The sequence below is a fragment of the Chelonia mydas genome, chromosome 3, assembly GCF_015237465.2.
Source record: "Chelonia mydas isolate rCheMyd1 chromosome 3, rCheMyd1.pri.v2, whole genome shotgun sequence".
Classification (NCBI taxonomy): Eukaryota; Metazoa; Chordata; order Testudines; family Cheloniidae; genus Chelonia; species Chelonia mydas.
The window spans coordinates 21,602,092-21,625,260 of NC_057851.1; the positions used below are offsets into that span (position 1 = coordinate 21,602,092).

Genomic DNA, 23,169 nt, shown 5'->3' on the forward strand with positions numbered 1-23,169 from the left:
CCCAGTTAAAATCAGGGCCCCGTTCTCCTAGGCACTGCTCAAACACATGATAAGAGACAGTCACTGTCTCAAAGAGTTTACAGTCTAGAATAGACAGACAAAGGATGGGAGAGGAAGTGACTTGCTCAAGATCATACAGTGGGTCAGTGGGCAGAGCTGGAAAGAAAACCAGGAGTGAAATTCTGGCCCCATTAGAGTCAATGGGAGTTGTCATTGACATAGGTGCCAACTCTGTGGGTGCTTAGGGCTGGAGTACCCAAGAAAAAAAATTAGTGGGTGCTTAGCACCCACCGGCAGCCAGCTCCCTCCCTCCCCTCCAGCACCTCCTGCCCCCTGGTGGCCACACCGATCTACTCTTCCCCTCCCTCCCAGCGCCTCCCACCCACCACAGATCAGCTGTTCCGTTGCATGCAGGAGGTGCTGGGGGGAGAGGGGAAGGAGCAGGGAGGGGGCACACTCAGGGGAGGGGGAGGAACTGGGTGGGAAGAGGCATGGTGGAGGTGGAGAGGGGGCAGGAAGAGGCTGGGTGGGAATGGGGGTTTGGGGGAAGAGGTGGGGTGGGGGCAGGCCCTGGGGCAGAGAGGGTGAGGGAAGAGGTGCAGGCTTGGGGGAAGGAGAGTGGGGGCAGGGCCTGGGTGGAGCAGGGATGGGAAGAGGCAGGGCAGGGGTGGGGATTTTGGGGAAGGGGTCAGGAAGGGTTAGGGCCTGGTGTGGGAAGCAGCCGCCTGTGGTCATGAACATCAATGGGACCAGAATTTCACCCCAGGTCTCCTGACTCCCAGTCCAGTGGATCAGGCTGGCTCCCCTGTATAATACAGACCATAGGACTTCCCTGAATTAATTCCTATTTGAACTACAGCATATATTTTAGAAGAACATCCAACCTTGATTTAAAAATTGCCAGTGATTGAGAATCTACTAAACCTTTTGGTAAATTGTTCTAAGAATTAATCATATTCACTTTTACAAATTTACACCTTACTTGCCGTCCAAATTTGTTTAACTTCAACTTCCACCCACTGCATTTTGTTATATCTTTGTCTGCTAGATTGAACATCCCTCTATTATCAATTTTTTGTTCCCCATGTAGGTGCCTATAGATTGTGATCAAGTCACCCCTGAACTTTCTCTTCAATAAACTGAATAGATGGAGCTCCTTGAGGCTTCACGATAAGGCACATATAAGGATTGAAGCCTTAAATTCCTCAAGGTTTTCTTGGGGCTTGTCTATGCTTACCATGGATCAACTCTGAGGCAATCGATCCATGGGGGGTCGATTTAGCAGGTCTAGTGAAGACCGGCTAAATTGACTGCCGATCACTCTCCCATCGATTCTGGTACTCCACTGGAACGAGAAGCATAAGGTAAGTAGACAGGAGAGTTCCTCCCGTCGACCCAGCATGGTGTAGGCACTGCAAAAATTTGACCTAAGGTACATTGAATAACATAGCTAGACTTGAGTAATTTAGGTCGACTTAACCCCCTAGTGTAGACCTGCCCTTAGATTATAAAGTTTAAGCCCAGAAGGGACCACTGTGATTACCTAGCCTGACCTCCTTTATAACACAGGCCATAAAACCTCCCCAAAATAATTCCTAGAGCAGATCTTTTAGGAAAACATACAATCTTGATTTTAAAATGGTCAGTGATGGAAAATTCATCATGACTCTTGGTAAGTTGTTCCAGTGATTAATTACGCTCACTTTTCAAAATATACACCTTACTTCAAGTCTGAATTGTTCCAGCTTCCACTTTGGATCTTATGTATATCTGTTAATATTCATTAACACCATTGGGACTATAATAACAAATACTAAATAATAATAATATAAATAAGTGCATTGTTCCTCAGTCTGTTCAGCACCTCAAACACTGGAAGAGCCCTTTATTACTTCACTTTTGTTTTAGTGGCTCATAAGCAACATGCTAACCTGTGGTTCCTTAGGGCTTTCCTCTTTTTTCCCCAGTTTACCTGAGAATTTCTGATCTGACAAGAAATATCAAATAGAATTACAAAGAAATGATTGTTAATAATGGAAAAGTCATATCTTGTCACAAACAAAGACATCCTTAGCAGCCAAAGATGTGTAAAGAATATATGCACTGCTTTGATTAAGTCTTAATGATGCTATCAACGCAAGCAAGAGAAGCATAGAAACCTAAACTCAAGCCTTGTCAAGTAAAAAGATTTCCAGTGTACCTTTGCTTCTAATTTACAGTTGTTGACTACACTGTGACTTGTACAGACACAGCTACATCACAGTGAGTTTGAAGAGGTAACGCACCAGCTGCAGTTCCCAGGGTATTCTGCCTGTGGAGGAGAAAGGCAGGCTGAACGCCTCCAAGGATCCTGTGGGGAGTATACTGAGCAGCAGCTCTACACCTCCATTCAGTGGATGCAGTTCTTCCTCAATCCAGATCCCGCTAGCTGTTGTAAAAGAGGGAAGAACCATTGCTCTGCTCCCTCATCATCACCTCTGGGTGTTTCACACCACTAACAGCCTAATGATTCCTTTGATACATGTACTTAGGGAGCACAAGCACCAGGATTCTTGCCACCATCCTGGGTATGTATGCAATTGTCTGGGGAATGTTGCTTATGCTCTTCTCTGTTCCCATCCACATTCACATCCAGGAAGAATCTGCCCCTTCAGATATATACTATGGAGAAAATTCACCTGGTAATGCAGTCACTTCATCTGGCACACAGTGGTTACAAAGGAGCTACATAACCCTCTTCATGAATTCTCCTTGGCAGAGATACAGTTCCTCCAGCTCTGCTTCACCTCAGCAGAAGTCCCCAGTGCAGGGGGCATTCTGGAATAGGCAGTCTAGAGAAGGGAGAGAGAATAGCTATGATGATACTGTGTCCCAGAGATTCTGCATCCCTGCAATGGCCTACAGGGGCCATTGCAATAGGAGCAGAAGTAAGGGTAGCCCTCAGGGTTGAACCAGCTCCCAATCGGCCCAAATCGTTGGGAAGAATAAGATGCCTCCCCCCATTTCTGTGCCAGATGAAGCCTGTGCTGGTATGACAGTTTAGTGTATATCTGAGTGTATCTGTGTCAAACTATAAACTTAGTTTTGTTTTGTGAGTGCCATTTGGGTTGTGAGACTGTCCTGTGCCTTCTCTGTTGTCTTTTTGCCTTGATCTTGGACTGGAATTCCAAAGGGTGTTGACGGAGGGTGAACAATGTAGTCTGATCGGTGGTAACAACACTTGAAAGATTTTGCCGTGGCAATACAATGGGTATGCTAAAGAGGGTGGCCAAGCTACAAGAAACCAGTTTTTCCAGTCTGGTTTTTAGGTGGACAGTAATCAAGCAATGGATCAAGTGACAGGGGTCTAGATCACCAGAGGAGGCTTTGAGACTGACCAGGTGTGTCGCATAACAGAAGGGCCTGGAAGTTATAAAAGGACAAGGTCTGCTTTGAGTAGCTGTCTCTTGGCGACCTGAACAAGAAGGCAAGGCTGGGCAGCAGGAGGAGAGGAGGGTCTTGGGACCCTGAAAGGACATCCACGGGACTCTTAGGCACTGAATGAAGGGATTTGCATACAGGTTTTGATACTTTCCTGTAGATCTGTATATCTCTTGTGCTTTCTCTATGAGTAAAGTGTGTGTGTTTAGAAATCCCTCTGCAGAGTCTGTGTGACACTTGCTTACTCTGTCATGTGCACCTGGAGAGGAAACCAGTAAACCAGCAGGTCTGGATTCATAGCTTTAGTGGAACTTTGAAAGCATGGAACAGCTACTGGGGAGACTTGGGAGATGCGTAGGCCCATTTCAGGACCTAGAATCATAGAAGCATAGGACTGGAAGGGGCCTCAGTAGGTCATCTAGTCCAGTCCCCAGCACTCAAGGCAGGACTAAGTAATAACTAGAACTAGGCAATTAGACTGCATGGTTCCTACAGTGAAGAGGGATATCAGACATGGGTTCTTCACCTGGAGTGTGTGCCTAGACTCCCCGAGCCAGAGAGACATCTCATTGTTTTCCCTTTTGAAGAATGAATTCTGCATGTAAACACTGTACTTATACTGATGAGCTTAGGTTTTGTGCTGAATTAATAACAGTGGCAATACTCACCCAAAAGGAGACCTCTTTAAGTGATTCATCTTCAATAAAACTCAAAATGGACTAACAAGTTCACAAGCTATTTGGAAAAATATGGTCAACAGTGTAACAAACTGACAATATCCTGTGATGTCCTGAACAAACCTTACGGATTAAGATAAACATTTTTCAATTAAGTTAAACCTTATTGAATTTGGATTAATATTTTTGGGGTACATTGTATTAAAAATGCAATTGTATATTTAGTGTAGGGATACTGTATCTACCTTCTCTAGTAGGGATGGGGGTGGTAATTAACTTCCTCCATTATCAGCCTTTGAAGCTATCCCCTGGAGGGGTACACATATACAAGTTCAAACTGGATTCTCCAGCAACCAAGAGACAAAGAAAAGACTTTTGGATAAATATCCTGGTTTTAAACTGGTTTAGGGCCTTCTTCCTGATCCAATAAATGGACAGGACCACTGGTCCACAGAGGGCTCAAATCCTTAGGGTAGGTTTGGAAGGACTGGATCTGACAGAATCCATGTTAGGGTGTACTTTATTAGCATATGTATAGGTTCTTGTGTTGTTTTTAATATGTTTACTCTGTAGTGCTTTTTTAATCTTAAGAATAAAGTAGGCTTGAATAGGAAGTGCTGCGGGGTAACCCAAGTTGTTGACAATCATGCTGTATCAGTCTCTGAAGAGAAAGCAAGCAGTGTCCTCGGGCAACCTGTCTGAGCTGGGAAATACACAGTGAAGGGCACAGGCGACAACTTTCTGATTTCCCTGGGGGTGTTTGAACCCTGCTCTGCCCCAGGCCCTGCCCTCTCCACCCTTTCCCCCAAGGCCCCGCCCTGCCTCTTCCTGCCCCTGCCCCGCCCTGCTCTGCCCGTTCCCCTGAGCGTGCCCCGCCCTCACTCCAGCTCTTCCTGCTCCCGCTGCTCCCCTCCTGCCCATCACTGAACAGCTGATCAGCGGCGGGAGAGAAGTGCTGGGGGAGAGGGTAGGAGCTGATTAGCAGGGCCAGCCAGTGGGTGCTCAGCACCCACTATTTTTTTTCCATGGATGCTCCAGCCCTGGAGCACCCATGGAGTCAGCGCTTCTGATGAAGGGGGAACTGTGCAACCTGGGAATACCACAGTCAGAAGGGAGAGAGAGATTCAGGTCTCCACACAGAAAGGCAGTGGCTGAGGAGCTGAAAGCCAAGAGTAAGTGCACTTGCTGGGCCACTGAGGGGAAACAGAGGTACAGTCGTCCTGAACTGTGACAAACAGAAATCACTGAGTCATAACCTCACCTTCAATTAACTATTCATGTAATCAATGGATTTGGGGGTGTCGAGCCAGTTCTTACTCGGCAGATTTCTGCATGGCAAAAACTAAACCTGGCATTACTGATACTACCTGGCAAGCTTGGGGGCAGCCTCAGCAAAGGCCAAGAGCTGAATGGGCCAAGGAGAGAGCTATCCTTTCCCCCTCCTCCAGGTCAGGCTTGCAGACCACTGGCAGTGAGGAAGTGGACAAATAACCCAAGAGCAAAGTGAATAACACAAGAGGAGTGTTGTGGGCAGGTGATAAGGAAGAGAATAAGACCAGTCACCTGCCGGTTTCCACACTACTTCATCAGGAAGACATATTAAGTCACCAGCAATTGCCCTCTTGGCAGTGAAAATTAAATAAAAACAAACAATACAACTAATAATAATTAATACCCTACTGGCTAATTTCTGTGTTCCATCTGTTTTCTTTGGACCAGATAAGCCCTCTATGCATAGAAGGCTTAAAATATGAGGGCATCTGTCTGCAGATCCTTCGCATGTGTAGAGTTCCAGTCCAATCTGAATCAAAAGCGAGCATCTTCATCAAGCCTTTGAGATTCAGGGAAAATTTTTTCTTGAAAGACTCTGTTGGCACACAAGGATGGCTGAATAACGCAAAATAGCATTTGTGAATATATCGTCTAACCAAAATGTTTAATTTGCATTGATCGTATTGGAAACCTCTCTCTTATTCATTTTTTCCCCCAAGCATTTTGGGGAGTGAAATTTTGTTTGCAAGAAAATTTGTGGAAGGGAAAGTGCTGTGAATCTGCACACAAATATGTTTGCCCAGAAGAGCTTACATGGCCATCCTGAATGTAGGTGGAATTTATCCAGGCAGAGCACAGGACAATTCCATGGGAGCTAGATGAGCAAGAACAACATGAACAGCAAATTATGAATAAATGAATACTCAAAGCAATCATCACTGTAAATAGTTTGTGAGCAACCTATTAACTGAAATATGTTTGCATAAGCCATTTATCAAATAATTTAGAATAAATATTAATTAGAAAGAGGCTCAAGACAGGAATAACTGAGTGAAATTCTATGGTTTGTGTTATATAGGAGATCAGACACAATGATCTAATGGTCCCCTCTGGTCTTCAAATCTAAAATCTGGGAATCAAATTAGAAAATTATCCTTCTGTAGATAACTTACCAAAGGCTAAAAGGTGAAATAAATTGAAATAAATTGTTCCCTATGAATAGTTTAACTATTTCTGGTCACAGCTGACTACAATCATTTACAAGAGTATAATGGAAGTGAGAAAGAGCAGATGCTGCAGAATCAGACCATAAGCTAGGAAACTTTTCAGTGGAAAAAAAATAATATTGAAAGGACTGAGACAAAAATAGAGAGGTGCGATGGAGAAGAGAATCCCATGATACCGTGACCAAGGGAAGTCAGGTTTTACGCTCACGGGAACTCAAGGTGTTTCTTTCTTGGAAAAGCAAATGGAAAATGTTTAAAATTAAGCCACAGTTAAAATCATCTGGACCTTGGGTTTCTCATTGGCTGGGAGGATCCAGTTGCAAATGGCCATGTAGTTAGAACTATCCCTCTGCTGCTCCACATGAACATTAAAGAAGATTTTTACATTACTGAAAGATGCTACAGAATCCCAAAGGGGAATACGACCAGTCCAGAAACACTGGCCTGGAGACTCTTGTGGTCTTTGTCTTGATTTCAGAAAAAGAGTTGGAATCTTAAGAGCAGCGATCACCAAAAGGGATATCAATTGTGAAGGTCACAACGCTTTTTATTTCACCCTCACCTCAACCTCAATAGGCCCAATCATACCAGCTGAGCAGAGGGAGTTGAAAGATTTAAGAAGGCCTCAGTCATGAAGGAATAGACCCAGGTGGTCTGGTCACAGCCAGACTGTATGTGCCCTGGTGCACAATGACGCAATGTGTCTATTTTGGGTTGCTTCAGCAGTAACAAAATTGCTAATAATAAATTAAAGTGAAGAAGAAAATAACAAAGCCTGAGGTCTTGGACCTTAACCACATAGGTTTATGAGTAGCACAGCTCATCTCAGAACGGAATTGTGTCTCACTATGTCTTTTGCTAGTCAGGCCTACCTATATAAGTGAACAGCGGGGGGGGGGGGGGAAGGCAGTCTAAATGCAAACGTTGTGTCCCCCAACTCTTGAACACCTATCTTTGCACTTTCACAGTTCCCCAGTGGCTGCTGTTTTGGCCCTATATTGCCCACTCCTATACTTATTTGGCGCTTTCAGGTCTTAGCCTGCATTGAGTGCTGTACTGAGCTTCATCACCGCAGTGGGAGCTCTGGCAGGCATCGTGGCAATGCCTCATCAATCTCCCAGGGAGCCTACACCTGCTAAGTGTGTACATCACAGACCCCTGTCTGGCCAGCTCTCTGGGCAGGGAGAGGAGCGTAGCCCCATCTCATCCCTGCTCCTCTTCATTGCACCTATTCTGGGCTGGTCGATGCTGCTAAGATACACTAGTCAGGAAGAACAACTGTGGCCAGGCATAGCCGATGGGTGTGAAAGAGTAAAGCCCCTTACACACTCACCAATTTGTGCATTCACACAGGAGCTGGCCACAATCTGCCCTATGGATAGCACAATGGTTTATGAACATAGAAACACTTGTTACATTGCTTGGTTCCCTCTTTCTGTCATCCCTGTGATGAGCTGTCTTTGGTATAAGCAGAACTATCCCCGTAATGCACGTCCTACAGAAGACACGTAACTTAGCTACCAGTTCTGCCCATAAAGATACGGCCGCTGTGTTTCCTGAAACACATATCTACTGTACAATGGCCGCAGCCTCTCTGCTGGCCACTTGAACAAATGTGTCTGCCAGAGCTCCCACTTCCTGTTATGTGAATAACTGAGATGGAAAGCTAAAATAACTTTATTTCTAAAGAAGGCTTGAATACAGTGCCAACACACAGGAACTGCTGCCTTAAGTTGCTGGAAAAGGCAGTATTGCTAGAAGTTCTTTCCGGCTGAATGAAATGTATTATTGAATGTTAATCTTCACATATCCCCTGTCAGTTAAGTGAATGGGTATTATTCGCCTCATACTGACCTCCTCTGTAAAGAGCTTTGAGTTAGACAACTGAAAAGTGCTAGTTAAGAGCTGGATATTATTATTATTATTTATTATTTTATTATTATTATTTATTTATTTTATTTGATAGATGGGGAAGCCAATGCAGATGGATTAAGTGACTTGCTCAAGGCCACTGAGAATTTCAGTGGCAGCCCAGGGAATAAAACCCAGGACTCCTGATCCACAGCCTTATGCCACATCTCTTTTAGGCAGGGTAATGAATTTTTTGTCACATATATTCACCATCTCTTTCGTTACCCCTTGTTGATAGCTTACCCAGTTGCATTTTTGCTGCTTCCTGCACAAGGTTCTCTGATTATCCTTTTGACTGAGACAGAAATAGCTATACTGGGGTTCTCTTACTTCAGCACCCATTTTATTTTCTAGTAGTCCTATTTTTCCCATCACTCTCTCTCTTTTTCTGAAAGAACTTAGAGGACATGCCTTATTTCCTCTGACTCTCGGAGCTAATATTAACTGGTTTGACTTCCCATCAATCATGTCTAAAGCGTGTGATAGATTTACCTAATCTTTTTTATTTTCCTTTTATTTTCTGTTTCCTACATCACTTTTCTTGCGTTTCACCAATCAAGACAAGTCGGGCCAGTGTAAGGGGCCAATGCAAGTACAAAGTGGACTTAGTGTAAATGAAAATTCAGCCCACTGTGTTTTTAAAGACTCCTGTCTTTCCTTTATCTCCTTTCCAGGAAGTACTGTAGCCCATTTTGAAGTGCCTACCATTTTCTTCTTTCTATCATTTGCTTTCTGAAATAATAATGGCCTCGTGTGGCTACACATTTCCACAACCTTTCTTTGTACCCCAGATTTGTGGCCAGTACCCTGCAAATTTCTTCCCAATTTCAGATCTCTGCTTTGATGATTAATATCAGATTAAAGATTATGTCAATCCTTTTTGCTTCCTCTATCTTTTATCAGAATAAATTCTCTTCTGTGAAGGGTAAAATATTATTTTATGGTGTCCCTGAAATCTTTTTCCCTCAATGGCACATTTAGTCTTAATCAACCCCAATAAATTTTAAACCCAAGGTTAATGAAGAAGATTGTATACATTTGTGGGGAGGGATTATTGATTAAAGGACTGAGCTAAAGCCCATTGAACTTCAATAGAATCTGGATCCAACCCTAGGAAAGAAAAGTAGCATAATAACTTATTTACCTAACTCTCTTGTTTGATTTTTTTTAAAATCTGTAATATCTATGTTCTGACTGTCTAATGTCACTTAGTGTGGCTCACTCACCAGTCTACACAACGAAAAGTTAGCCAAAACATGGTTACATTAAATATATTAGGCACTTTCCTTTTCATTTCAGGAATGAAAAATATTTCTAATCAAACCATAGTACCTCCAGTCATTACTTAATATTTGGTCTGTAGAAAACCCACCATCACTATAGAAATCACAAAAACTCATGGTGCATTTTCTCACTAAGTAGCAACAACAGGAGATGGCTTCTGGGATGAGACACTAAAACATGAAATAATAATAATGATGATTAATAATAGTGAAATATACAGAAAAACTCACCCAGACAAAAAATAAACCTCAGGAGACAATTATTCATGCTGAAAAATAGATTTTTTTAAAAAATCCCAGGACAGAATACAGTCACTTTGTGATTTTTAATAGGAAATGTGGACTTTTAAAATAAGAATGGAGCAAATGTTTTAAATGGAGCAGAAATGTGAAATATGAATTATGTGAATGGTAATAAAATTAATTTATCCAATATTGTCTGGAAATGTACAGAACTAGTAACCCTGTGACCAGCAGGTGGCGAGTTTTCTTCAGCATTGTGGCTGCAAAAATGATTTTATGATCCCATTCTGTACAGTAATGCCCTAGCTGTAATACTCTTACAGATTTGTACACAAAACCTACCTAAAAATAACTCTGAGGGTCTGATCTTAAAGCACAAATAGCAAGGAATTCTCAGTTAGGGCTGAAACTCTGTCTATACTTAACCTCTCCCTTGGGCATAGATATTATAGCTTATTTGGAATTGAAGAACACCCGATGGCAGGAGATATTCCCTGAAAGATGACTTTTATTTGCAACACTTCAGCATAACAGGGTATAATGGTTTTTCTGACTCAACACTTCCCTTCCTCTTTTTCCTGTGAGTTTCAGCTGATCCCTTGGCTTTATTCCCATGTAGTTTTCAGTGTGAGTGCATTTCTTTTTATAAAATTAAAGCTTAAAAAATTAAAAATCATAGACATTCCTTTTTTGTCTACTGTGCAGGTATATATTTAGAATCTGCTGAAAACAGGAAAGACATTGTGGATGATTATATATACAATTAAAATGCATAGGCCTTACCTGCATTCTCCATAAGTCTTTATTTAGGGAAGATTCGAACAATAAAGTATTTGCCCAGTTAGCCATAACTATTTCCTTGAGCCAGTGGAGTTAACTGAATACATCTGACCAAGAGTTATACATTATATGTATTAATTATAATAAAACTTTGTGCTAATATAAAACCTTTCCTGCAAGGTACAAATAAAGGAACTGAATCTCCACTCACTTATGGGCTATGCAAAAATAGGTGCAGTGAAGTTGCACGCCACTGGCTAGATACTGCTGCCACTGAGATCAACGGCAAAACTCACATAGACTCCTGGGGGAGCAGGGTCAAATCACAGAGCTGGCGTAGAGTCATGCAGGTGCCGCAACAGTCTGCTTAAATGAGAGAACAGTACAAAACCAGACCCTACTGCTATGATCATTGTGCTATGGAGGAAAGGGATCATGGCTGAGATCAAAGGGCTGGAGACTTTCATAAAAACTGTCTCCGCACTATAGACTTGCCCACTGCTACCACCAGTGGAGCTGACTGGTCAATTGCAGCTCTGTAGATGCAGCTGCTTGATACGGTGTGGTACTACTCTCTGGCCTGGTGATTAATGACTGACAATTACTTTGTGCCTGGCTGAAAAATATAGTGCCTAGTGTGTGTGCCTTTTCGTCCTGTGGTGGAACACATGTAATGATTTCGCAGCTAACTGTCTAGTGGGCAGCCATTGCAATTAGATGACACAGTAGTAAATAAATGGGTACATCAAACTCATCCTCCACTCTCTAGACTGCCTTCCCACTGAATACTGAGTCAAGTTCAATGTCTCAGTCCATATCTTCAAACCACTCAGTGGCCTGGGTCCAGCATATCTAGACAGTCACCTAAAGCACTGGGATGAGGACTGTGGTCAACAACTCCGCTCTTCAGGCACAGTGAAACATTTTACCATAAGGGTAAAGCTCATCTGTGCAGGAGACAGAGCTTTCTCAAGGGTTGCTCTGAGCCTGTGGAATGAACTCCTCCAGGAACTAAGGACCATCGCAAACCCCATCACCTTCTGCTCCAAGTGCAAGGCATGCTTTCTGAAGCTAGCTTCTCTAACATAAACACTGAGCAGTGTGTACATTAAAAGCAAAAACAAAGCCCTATCAAAACTCTCAATTCCACAATTCTCCCCTTGGGGAGAGGGTGTGAGAGAGAATGACCTACACATGACAGATGTTAGTCACGTCGACTACTGGCAGGCATTCAGATACTACAGTGATGAGGGCAGTATAAGCACTTGAGTAAATACACTTGGGTCCTGGCTGCACTACTACTTCTACCATTGCTAACTCCATTGAAGCTACACAGATGGTGAGTTACAGCTTTGACTGTTGCTGGCGTGGACAAGGCTTAATATAAACTCATCCACACACATGTTGTTCCGACCAGACTACCTTGTAGAGGTTTAGCCTTTTCAACTTATCAGCCTTCACAGCACTCTTCTGATATAGGTTAATATTATTATACACATTTGTTAAAGACAGGTAAATCATGATACAAACAGGTTGACGGCTAAATCCAACTCCCCGTGAAATCAGTGGGTGAGTTTCCACTGACTCTAATGGGCACTGTATCACTCTAAATCGTAGGTCCAAGGTCACACTGAATCAATGCCATAGTGGGAAAATTAACATCAGAATCCAGATTCCCATTCCTTTTTTTAATCACTTGGTCATGGTTCACAACAGCCAAAAGGTGCCTTTCTTTCCAAAGCATTCCAAAGCCCTCCATTCATTATTACTCAGGATAATGATTGATATTACCAAATATGTATATAGTCTTTTCAATTTCCACTCCACTTTACAAACACAGAAAAAGATACTTTCTCTTCCCTGAAAGAGTAGAGTTAACAGAGGACTTTGTATTCATATGTGTGTGCACATACCCACACAAAAACACATCCACACAAAATTCTATAACATGTTATAGAATTGTATAACTGCAGCTATTTGTATATCCATATAGGTGTGGTAGGTGTATCTATGCCATAAACTGCAGCGAAATGGTACCTCGTGACCTGTCATGGTTAGAAGAAATGGATGCTTTATACCACTAGAGAGATTCCCAGTTTTCTGCGAAATATGTGGCATTTGCAGAATCCATGACAGTGTGATATGTGAGATCAATGCTTCATTGGCATTCCACTGAGCTGTACAACTCACTTAGGTCTTTGCCCATCCCTAACTCATGCCACTAAAACCTTCATGCTGTACCATGTTACTTGCAACACTGTGTAGTTTCCCTAGCTATGGAAATTACATAGATGTATAAGTAACGTATATGATTCAGTTCAGCCACCCTTGTATTTAGGGAATTCTTTTTTGAAAGCTGGTTTTTGACCTGATAAAATATAATGGTTCCAAAGGAACTACTGAACTATTACAATCCATCATGTAAATGAATACTTAGGGACACCTAAATCCACAGCTCATTTGACTGCCCTACTTACAATATGCACTGGGGGGAGGAAAGGCAGAGGATAGACCCCCCACCCCCCGAACTCTACATTCTCAACCTCTGCATAGATCATACACAGAGTAACTTCCTCAATATAATGACTTGATCTATTTATTCCAACCATCCCAAAGCATCAGTTCACACTGTGGATCAATTACTAATTAATTAGCTTAGAAAAGAAGGCATTTTAGAATGATAAACATTATTTTTATATTACTGGTCCTGAATATGGATTCTGGATTCTCTGTAATCTGATTATATTCATATGTTATTAATTTTTTTCTCTTCACATCCATGGCAGATACCGTACAGCTGAATACAAAACTGTTCTGCAAACCCTGCATTCGCTTCCTTTGGTTGCACCGTTGTAATGTAAAAACAGATAAATGGTTTCCTCTTTCAAATGCAGCAAAAAGAAATGACTCCTGGGAGGAGCCTAGGATGCCAAGTTTGAGCCTGGACTGAATTTTTATGACCACTGTAAAAACTCCTGAAAATAGGAAATTATAATGGAACTGCTGACTCTAACTGTAGCAGGGTGAGAGGTATCACTGTAGCATTAACACTGATCTGCAGGGGCTGGATGTTAAAAATGGAATCATTTACACAACTGGCTTCACATCACTGCAAAGGGGGGGAAAGCTTGCATTTAATTAATTGCTTGTAAAGTTTCTGGAGATGCTTGGATGAAAAATTATAAATCTATTGAATGATTCGTATTCTTAGTGAGATTAAAACTTTCAGAGGCAGATGGCAGAGATACCTCTCTTTAGGGTGGTGATTAGTACGCAGTGTGGAAGGGTAAAGTGAGGGTCATATCATGCCATATCAGATTTTAAGCAGACACCCGCTTGACTTTAATAAGGAGTCTACTTATGACCCCCCATGGCAACCTAAGCAACAATGTTAGCTCATTAGTCAAAGGACAACAATATTTTTAAAAAAAATGGACTAAAAAAAATCTAACAAACAAATTTCCCAAAGTCTTAGACTTGCTAACAAAAATATGATGCTCCAAAGCTTTGCTGTGGTTTGTAGTGAATCCAAGAGGTGGTTGGCTGCACATTCGAAAATTTCAAAATGTTGACAAAGTTTTGCACCAACAATTAAATTATTTTCTGGATTTCCCCTCAAATTTTGAAACCTTGATGATTTCCCCCCACATTTTTTCAAATGTTTTCTTGAATATTTTTCACCGTCGTTTGACTAAGCATAGCTCCTTGTTGGTTTGTGGTTATTGTCATTTGTAGCAATTAGAATGAGTAGAATAACAATTTTGAAGTGAAGTTAGACTGAGTGTTTGATAGATTTGGGGGTTTAGGATTTACTTTAAAACGAATATTCAGAATTTTGAATGAGTAAACGCCAAAAAAAGGTTCTGGATTCTCTGTAGTTTCAGCCAGATTCTGCTTTCAGTTACACCCGTGTAAATCCGGAGTCACTCCATTTACTGAAATGGAGCGAGTCCGGGTTTACAAAGGTGTAAATAAAAGACGAGCCTGCCTTACTCTGTTTCTGGTGGCACATAGCTTGTTGTGAGAATCTGTTGTGAGAGTAAAATGGACCCGATCCTGCAGTCATTGGGAGTTTTGCATCTCTGCGCCGGTGCCAAGAATGAAAGGTATCGTGACAGCCATGTCCCAGACCTTCTTTGCTTGTGTAATGACGCCTCTTGCTTTTTCAGCATCGTTTAGTGTTTAGTGTCGATGATCTTTTCCGAGGCAGTCTGGGTCTTCCACCGCTTTCCGAGACAGGATCGTCCCAGGTGCAGCCAGCTTAACTGCGAACAATCGCGGTGTTCCGCGCAACATGAAAAGACGAGTTCAAGCCAGCGTGCGCTAGTGCCTCGTCTGTTTCTGCTCCTGTTCGGGGCGGGGGCACATTGAATGGTGGGTTTCAACGCTCTAGCCCGCTGGAGCCTCTCCTTTTCTCCCTGTTCCCCTGTATCTTTTTCATGAATGAATCCAGAGCGGATCCCCCGCACCTCTTGCAGTTTGCAGAGAGTTCCAGGGGCAGGGAAATTCGTAAAGCTGCCGAGCGAACCCACTGTGTAAGCACAGGTCCTCTTCTTCCAGCACAGTCTCCTTTCCCCCACAGGGCTCGGGACTGCCATGTCCCGCGATCTAACCAGCAGAAGCAGCCTTGAGGAGCAAGGCACCTATTGCTCTTTGCGGGGACAAGACGCTCTCGAGCACTAGCCTGTAAAATAGTCCTTTAAAAGCCTCCCTGCTCATTGGGATCCCTTCAAGGCGCCTGGAGCCGGCGCTAAGAAATGGTCTGAATGTTTCTCCGAAACAAAATAGGTACAATTGTTAAGCGCGGTTTCATCCTGCCGTCCTTTGCCAGGGAAAACTCTCAGAGAAGCCCCTCGTCGTTTTGCCGGCAAATGACTGCAGGATCGGGCCCGAAATCGTCCTTTTTGCTACGGGTGAGTACAGAATACCCCTAGCTAAACGAAGGAAACAGGGAAATGCCTGCACCAGCATAAATAGCACTTAAAAATGTAAAAATTTTAAAAAATAAACCTCCCTGCTCTAGTTCCCTCGAATGCATACAGAGGGTCCTTTATCGGACAAAGAATGCTTTTTAATACCTACCTACGCTGGCCAGTTTCAGCCACCTAAGGGGAGCTGATTTGCTTTGAAGTGTATATTCAGTATATTCGTGGGCGGGTGTTGTTGTGTGTGTGAGTAAAACAAACATCGGGATTGTCTCTCCGAGACTTCCACCTGAATCAGAAATCCAGGTGTGATAGAAAGCCAAACCATAATCTGTTGTGATTTTTTAAAAAAAGATAAAAAAGCCTCAGAAAATTGTTTCGTCGAGCCAGCTTCTGCTCTCAATTACCCAGGAGTGAATCCGAAGTTAAGTCAGGTCAATTATTACTCCGGGTTTACACGGGTGTAACTGGGAACAGAAATTGGTACTGTATCTGTGGCTTCCCGCGGTCTTTGGGAATCGGAGTCATGGGCAGGTTCCGCGCCCTGCGCTCCAGCCGGGAGGTACCAGGGATAAGGGAAAATTCAGCTTCTTGAACCGGTCACAATAGCGTCTCATTCCCAACAACGTGGCTAACTTTGGAAGCAGATGCCTTTTCTTTTTACGAGTCTCTTAGTCTCTCGGGTGCCACAAGTCCTCCTTTTCTTTTTGCGGATGCAGACTAACAGGGCTGCTACTCTGAAACCTGTCTTTAAAGTCTAACATTCCTCCTCGACAGCAGATACTCCCGAGGAAAGGAGAGTAGATTCCCTGCGTGTCAGTGTTAATGGTGACTGTGAATCCCCGCACTGGTATTATGTTCCCCGCTGTTGCGAGTTGACATAATGCAAATTAACCAGGGACACCATAAAAGAAATCATCGGAGGGGAAAAGTTTGGGGCCAGCTCTCCCCCTGCAATCCAAACACCAGATATTTAAGACAAATACACTTAACGAGGCAGTTAACCCGAAACTTCAGGTAAAACGCCAGTTGCTTGACAATTCGAAACATATTTATGTTTAACACATGCATAAATATGATACAATACAATCTCCAGGCATCGTCCACGTCCCACACAGCTCAGTTATCCTAAACGCTTGAATTGTATTCCCACTGCCCACTTTAATTTTAAACTAGATTTGGATAACTAATTACCCATTTCCCTCCTCCTCCAAAAAAAGTGCCCCGTGCTCTAATAAAGGCGATAGCTTGTCTAAGACAAAACTTGACTTTGTTGCTCCGGCGCGGTTCATTGATTTATTTGTTGGGAGGGAGGGAGGTCAGTGAAGCTGGAGGTTAGTTTTATTTCCATCTGAGCAGCTGCAGGTATTATTTGTTTGTTTGTTTATTATTAGCGTTTGATGCTTAAGTGGTTTATTTCTAAATTGAAGGCTTGCTTGATTCTGTTTTAAAAATACATACAAACAACACACACACACACACAAAGAAGCGTCCCTCTTATCTGGGAATAGAGAACTCTCTAGTAAGGAGGTGCATTTTGGTGATCTATTTTATTCTATTGTACGGGGGTGAGATAAGCATCTTATTTGTTTTACATAACAACACTATCCAACGGTAGTTGTTCTTTATTTAAAAGCACTTTCCAAATTATTACCCTTCATACATTTTTGTTCCGAGGAATATTGATAAAAATGCTGGCTTTGAGAGAGAGATGGCATGGGATCTTGTCTGTGTCATCCTTGCCCCTGAACATTAGAAGTGCCATTCATTTTCCACAGAAGTGGAAGAAAACCTGAAACATATTTGTCCTCTAACTGAGGGCTAGCGGATCACCTTGTGCGTCTCTAAATTGCGCTGTTCTTTGGAGAAAATGGGAACGCAAAGGCGTTCATGATGTTGAATATTCATCCGCGAAATTTTCATTTTCATCACTTATTTTATCGCCCAATAGGATAACCCGGGTTTCTGCTGAGGCTTGCAAAGTAATTGTAACAGTGTGACCGTGACAAGGTAGCCATGCAAATAACACGCTAATCCCTGAGCACAAAACGATGTTCGCCTGACAAATCTGTCTTCGCCCACATATTATATTACTCTCGTTGTTCTTCGGGATCATATAATATACGCCGGCAATGTTCTCCTTCACAGACCTCAAGAGTGTGAACGGATGGATGAATAGAACAACAAATAAGCAAGGGGGTTATGGCCCCGGGATTAATGATAAAGCCCGTTTAACCTCTTTCTTTCAAGGGCTACTTTGCTTTGCCTAAATTGTCTGACCCCGGATTCAAACGAGAGGGCTAAAACCGCAGGAGAGGGTTAGGGACCTGGCTGTTTTCACACCGTGTGGAAACTCGTTCCAGGGAGTAGCTCTCCAATGGAGAATGGAGCGAGTGGATCGAGGTCAGGCGGGCTGGATCTGTGAATCTAGCCTGGGGAGTGGATCCTGCCAAGGATGCTGGGAGAAGGCTGAGCCCGGGTTAAATGGGTCTTATCCGCGAGTGGATTCTTCACCGGTATGTGGTGCGGGAGCTGGAGGGTGGATCTTGTGCGGGGTTTGGAGAATGGATCCAGCTGGGGGTATGGAGAGGGAATCTGGTCTCCGGGCAGCGTGGATCCACTGCAATCTGCCAGGGAAGTAGATCCCAGTGGGGCCAAATCCTGGCCCAGGGGCAATCTGTGAGTTCTGACCCGGAGAGGACCCTGCCGCTGAGCCGTGAGCGGCTCTACCCCGGGCCCAGGGGAGTGAAGTGAGCGCGGCTTAGGGGCTGCGCTGGGGAGCAGCGGAAGGGGACTGCCAGAACGGGGCAGCTCCGGGCTCCCAGGGGCGGAGGGGACAGCTGACTCCCTGGCTGGGGCGCTGAGGCTGCCACGCGTGGCTTCGGAGCCCGGCTCGCCCGCGGGCGCCCGCAGGGAGATGCCCTGGGAGCCGTGCGGGCTGGAATCTGGCTGCCCCGTAACAAGCCGGAGAGTTGAAAAGTTGGATCTTCCCAGCGAGACACTTTCCCCCCGTAGTGCGCATGCCCAGCGTCCGGTTGGGGGTTGAAATAAGGAGGAGGCTGGAGGGAAGGGATCACTCCAGTCTGAGCTCGGCTTCTCTAAGGCGCGCTTGCCCTCAGACCCACAGACAGCAGCAGGAGGAGGGAGAGAGACTCTCACCATCTCCATCCGCAGGAGCACCTGGCTCCCTCTGCTCTCTAGGATCTGTCTGTACCCAGCTGGAGGAGCAGTGGGGGCGGGAGGGGGGGCGGGGAAGAGCAGTGCACAGAGAGGCCACGAGAGCCACTAACTTAGCCCAACTTTTTTACCAGCTCCAATTTAGCCCCGGATCTTGTCACTTCTGCCAGCGGTGGAGCACAGATCGGGATTAGGTAAATAAAAAACCAACGACTCCTTTTATTTTTTTCCCAAGTCTCTGTGGTTGGCTACATCAGTCCAAAGTGTCCCCCCCTGTGCCTGGGACAGTGAAGGTGAAGGGACAGATCTGCTGTCGTTAGAAGGACTTTTTTTTTTCTTTGGGGGCGCGGGGTGAGGGGAACCCGTCTGAAAGTCTTTAAAGGGTGCTTGGATATTTTGCTGCTATTTAAAAGCATGCCTATCCCATATGGAGCTGCTCCTCCCCCAGTGCGGCCAAGCTATGCTTTTAAACGGAGCTGAAACTGACATGCAGTCTGCGAAACCCGGGGTTAGTCTCGAGTGCCAGCACTGTGTAGACTTGAGCGTTTAGATTTGTATCGTTGTGTACGCAGTTCCGCGCGTTTTAGTTACCGGGCTCCCCTCGCCTCTTTCCGCCAGAGCAGAACTGACAGGAGGCTGATGTGTTACGTCCGTTCGGAGGAAGTTCTGTGCAGAGAGAAGCTCGCTTCTTTCCAGGCCGTTCCGTCAAATGTTAGTGCGAAACCGAGGATTATTCATTGTTGTTGTTATTTCTGGCTGTCCGGAGGGAACGCTATAAAAACTGGACCTTTTGTAGATGGCTGTTGAAGTTGGTAAACTCAAGAAATGTGCTTGGAATTGTTGATCCCCCCAGCAGGTGCACTGTTGGTCCAATTAAAAACGTACCCAGCCCAGTAAAAAACATAAATAGGGACCAGATCAAGATGCTGGGGCAGCATCATGCGGTCACCTTCCGACAGCAGAGTGACACCGCAGGATACATAGATCTAAAGATCGGTGGTGGCAGGAGATTAGCTGAAAACCTGCGTGGTTTGATGGCCTGAGGCCTAGGGGAGCGAACCCCACTCTCGGTGGCCTGCTAGAGCTAGCGACATTCGAGAGGTCGCTGTCGTTGTCTTCTTGCCATTACTTGGTTTCGGGGAGCGAAGGGAAAATGGGGTTGCGGAGGGAAGAAAAAATTGCTATTACTGGTTATTTACGGAGCACCGTTTGCTCCATAACGTGGAAGGCCAGGACTTCCGGACTCTCGTGTGAAGAGGGTACAACCATTATTTTAAAAAAAAATGTAATCCGATCATAAATGAAACTTTTACGCGCGCAGGTATTTTTCTAATTGCTCAGCTGGTTTGTGTATGAAATGACACCCCTAGGAAGCCCACACGCATGCTTTCGAGCAGGGGGCATTCCCAAAGCACTGCTGGGCTTGGAAGGGGAAAAAGACGTTAAATTGGCATGTTTAATTCCACTGTAAGAACATCATAATTGCTGTCTCGTGAGGATCCGGACTGAGTGGTTGAAAAGGCTGCACTGAATACTTAAATTGAGCAAGCTGTAGTGAACTGGATTTTTTTTCCCTGAGTCTAACATATGCCTGTATTAATCAGCATTCACAACGGTGGTCCGTAAAGCGTGTCAGCGCTGATTTCATGATAAAATGTGAATGATGATTTTGTAAGGATTTAGCAGAGATATGCTGCCTTAGTCCTTCCAGTCCTCATCAATGTAAGCAATTAACTCCTCCACGCTCGATTAGACCCGAATAAACCTTCCTTAATAGATTCTGCACACTCCATTAATAATCTGAATGAATCGGCGCGGAATTCTCTCGTTGTATTCTCCAGAGCATCACGCTCTCAAATGCCGAGCGAAAGAACAACTTACAGCCCCAATTCCCTTTGCAGCTAGTTTCCTAAACACAGGTAAACGATAATTTCCTCGTTTAAGCTGATACAAATTCTGTCTCCTTGAAGGAAATATTGGCTACCTGGCACTCTGATAAAATTCTGCAGGCCGTTCCAGTTTAATCGAAGGGATTTGGCTAACAAATTTTAAATAGTTCATTCGAAACAGGGTGGTTTTTTGACAGATGAGCCTCGTGGCAGGAGTTCTAGATATTCCCCCACCCTCTTAAGGCCCCAAGAATCTGAAGTTTTATAACCACCAATTTATCATGTTTGTAAAAATAAGCAACTTTTCAGGCTAATTTACTTCATCTATTCCCCCATGTGGAACTAATCAGTAAAACTCATTATTTATGAGTCAAGTATTTAATATAACAAATATCCCTCTCAAAAGACACATCAGAAATAGATAATTCAAAGTGAAAAGTAGAAAGACTGACTAACCACAAGATTACCGTGAGATTAATTTAATTTCAATTCATGAGAGGCTACCAACAACAAGTTTTCCCCCAAATTTTTCTTATTTATAAATAGAGATGAATATTTAGATTGAATTTATCTGGAATGTAAAGATTCCTATGATTGTAAAACAATGGCAATTAGACAATAGCATGACCAAATCTCCAAAATAGGACAAAGGGTAAGAAAGCTGGGGACAGATGTTGTCTTTCAAGTTTATGATCTTATTTTGCAGGGTAAATTTATCTTGGCAAGAGTGGGTTTTGTTTCAGTCCTGTGTCAGTACACAAGTGGCTTGCTCTCAATTACTCAGCAAGCAAATCTTGTGTTTAAAAACTGTACAGTTTTATTGCGACGGGGGTGGGGGCGATTCAAGCAAATAACTCACAGGCTCCTTTAAAAAAAGAGATAACGATCTGTTTACATGAAGCAGAATTAAAGGTAGAGGTGACACCGAAATCAAAGAAACATTGATCTCTCTGTGGGGAAGGGAAAGAGTAGAAAAGTACTGCGGAGAGAAATACACATTCCCTTTGATGTCCCTAAGAGAGACTTCTCTACGAAAATAAGCTGCTCTTTATCTATATTTTTGACTTCCCCAGCTGTACCGAGCAAAAGTGTAGCTTTCATTTCTGGAAGGATGCCAACAAACTTGTATCAACCTGAACGCCCCGCCCTCTGAGCCCCTTCCTTTTAAAAAAGGGATAATACTGCTTCTAGCAAACAACATAATTAGGACAATGGATGCTATTATGAATCATTTTTGTACTTCCTTTTGCTTGAAAGAATCGTTGCCCATGTCTGGAAAACGGAAACCGATTTTCTGTAAAAATGGGACGTCCTTGTAAAACAGGATTTTACCTAAATCTGTCTGGGGGGGTTGTGTTTTATATTTCGGGTTTGTTTGTTTTTTAAATACAACATATGATATGAAAAGAGGGGAGGGGCCTAGAATTCTGGGCTCGAAAGTCGTTGAGGTTTGCTGTCGCTTGACACGTTTCAGAGATCAGATTGAGCCAGCGTAATGTTTTAGAATTGTAACCGATGTGGCAGCCAGATAGTTTGGGCATCTAGGCGGAATGGGCAGCTCTGTGTTTAGTTTAGTTTGTTCCTGAAATAAGGGATCAAGACACTTGTGTCGCAAAAAGAAGACACCTGGCACTATATTAAAACTAAACAATGTTTGTTTCTCCGGTCGATGAACAAATCTCAAACGCAGGTTGGACCACTGGCCCTTGAACAGTTATGGGACGGGGGAAGTAATGTGTATGGTTTTTTAATCAGCCGCTATACAAAATGTATCCAATTAGCAAAAGGCAAATCTTGGGAAAAAATGCCCCACGCTTTTATTCTGGGTCATTGCGATGGAATTCCTATCGGATTTGGGTCTCCTTTCCTGTGGCTGATTTATGTAAAGAGGCGTGAAAGGTGGCCTTGGGGTAGAGGATGGGGCTATTCTGAGAAAAAAAAAATCCCCCTCTCAGAATCTCCCGCCTTAGCCCTCCACCCCCAACATAGCTTCTGCAACGGCGAGTTTCCTTTTAATCGCATCCATATATAAATCTTTTGTTTGTCTGGGATCTAGAACTCTTCCGCCATCAGGTTTCCTTTGCGCCTGGGTCTAGAGAGAGAGGTAGCAATCTGGTGCGCGTTTGTAAACTCTTCTCCAAACGGGGCCTTATTATGTCAGGAAGTCCCTTCATCTTGATCAGAAATCCATAATCTTTCAGCCATGGGGCGGGGGGAGAATCGCTTTTGATAAATGCTTAGAGAAACTAGCAGTTTGGCATTAGAAACACGGTCGCAAATTACTATCAGTCCCCAGGGCCCCAAAATAGCAGTACCAGAGACACTCTCTGGGCAATCTCTGGTTGCTGGGGAAATAAACGTAGAGA

The 23,169-nt window shown here is 43.7% G+C and overlaps 1 protein-coding gene across 2 annotated transcripts in view; it reads left to right on the top strand.

Annotated features, from left to right (window-relative positions):
* OSR1 (odd-skipped related transcription factor 1) overlaps window positions 1-23,169 on the top strand; it is a 149,318-nt gene that overhangs the window by 120,721 nt on the left and 5,428 nt on the right. The window contains exons 1-2 of one of the 2 annotated variants that reach the window (XM_043542230.1): window positions 17,911-18,253; window positions 19,049-19,108. The exons of the other annotated variant lie outside the window; for it this stretch is intronic. The gene's annotated coding sequence lies outside the window, so the exon portion shown is untranslated. Of the gene's footprint in view, window positions 1-17,910; window positions 18,254-19,048; window positions 19,109-23,169 lie in introns of those variants that run through there. 2 annotated transcript variants of the gene reach the window in all.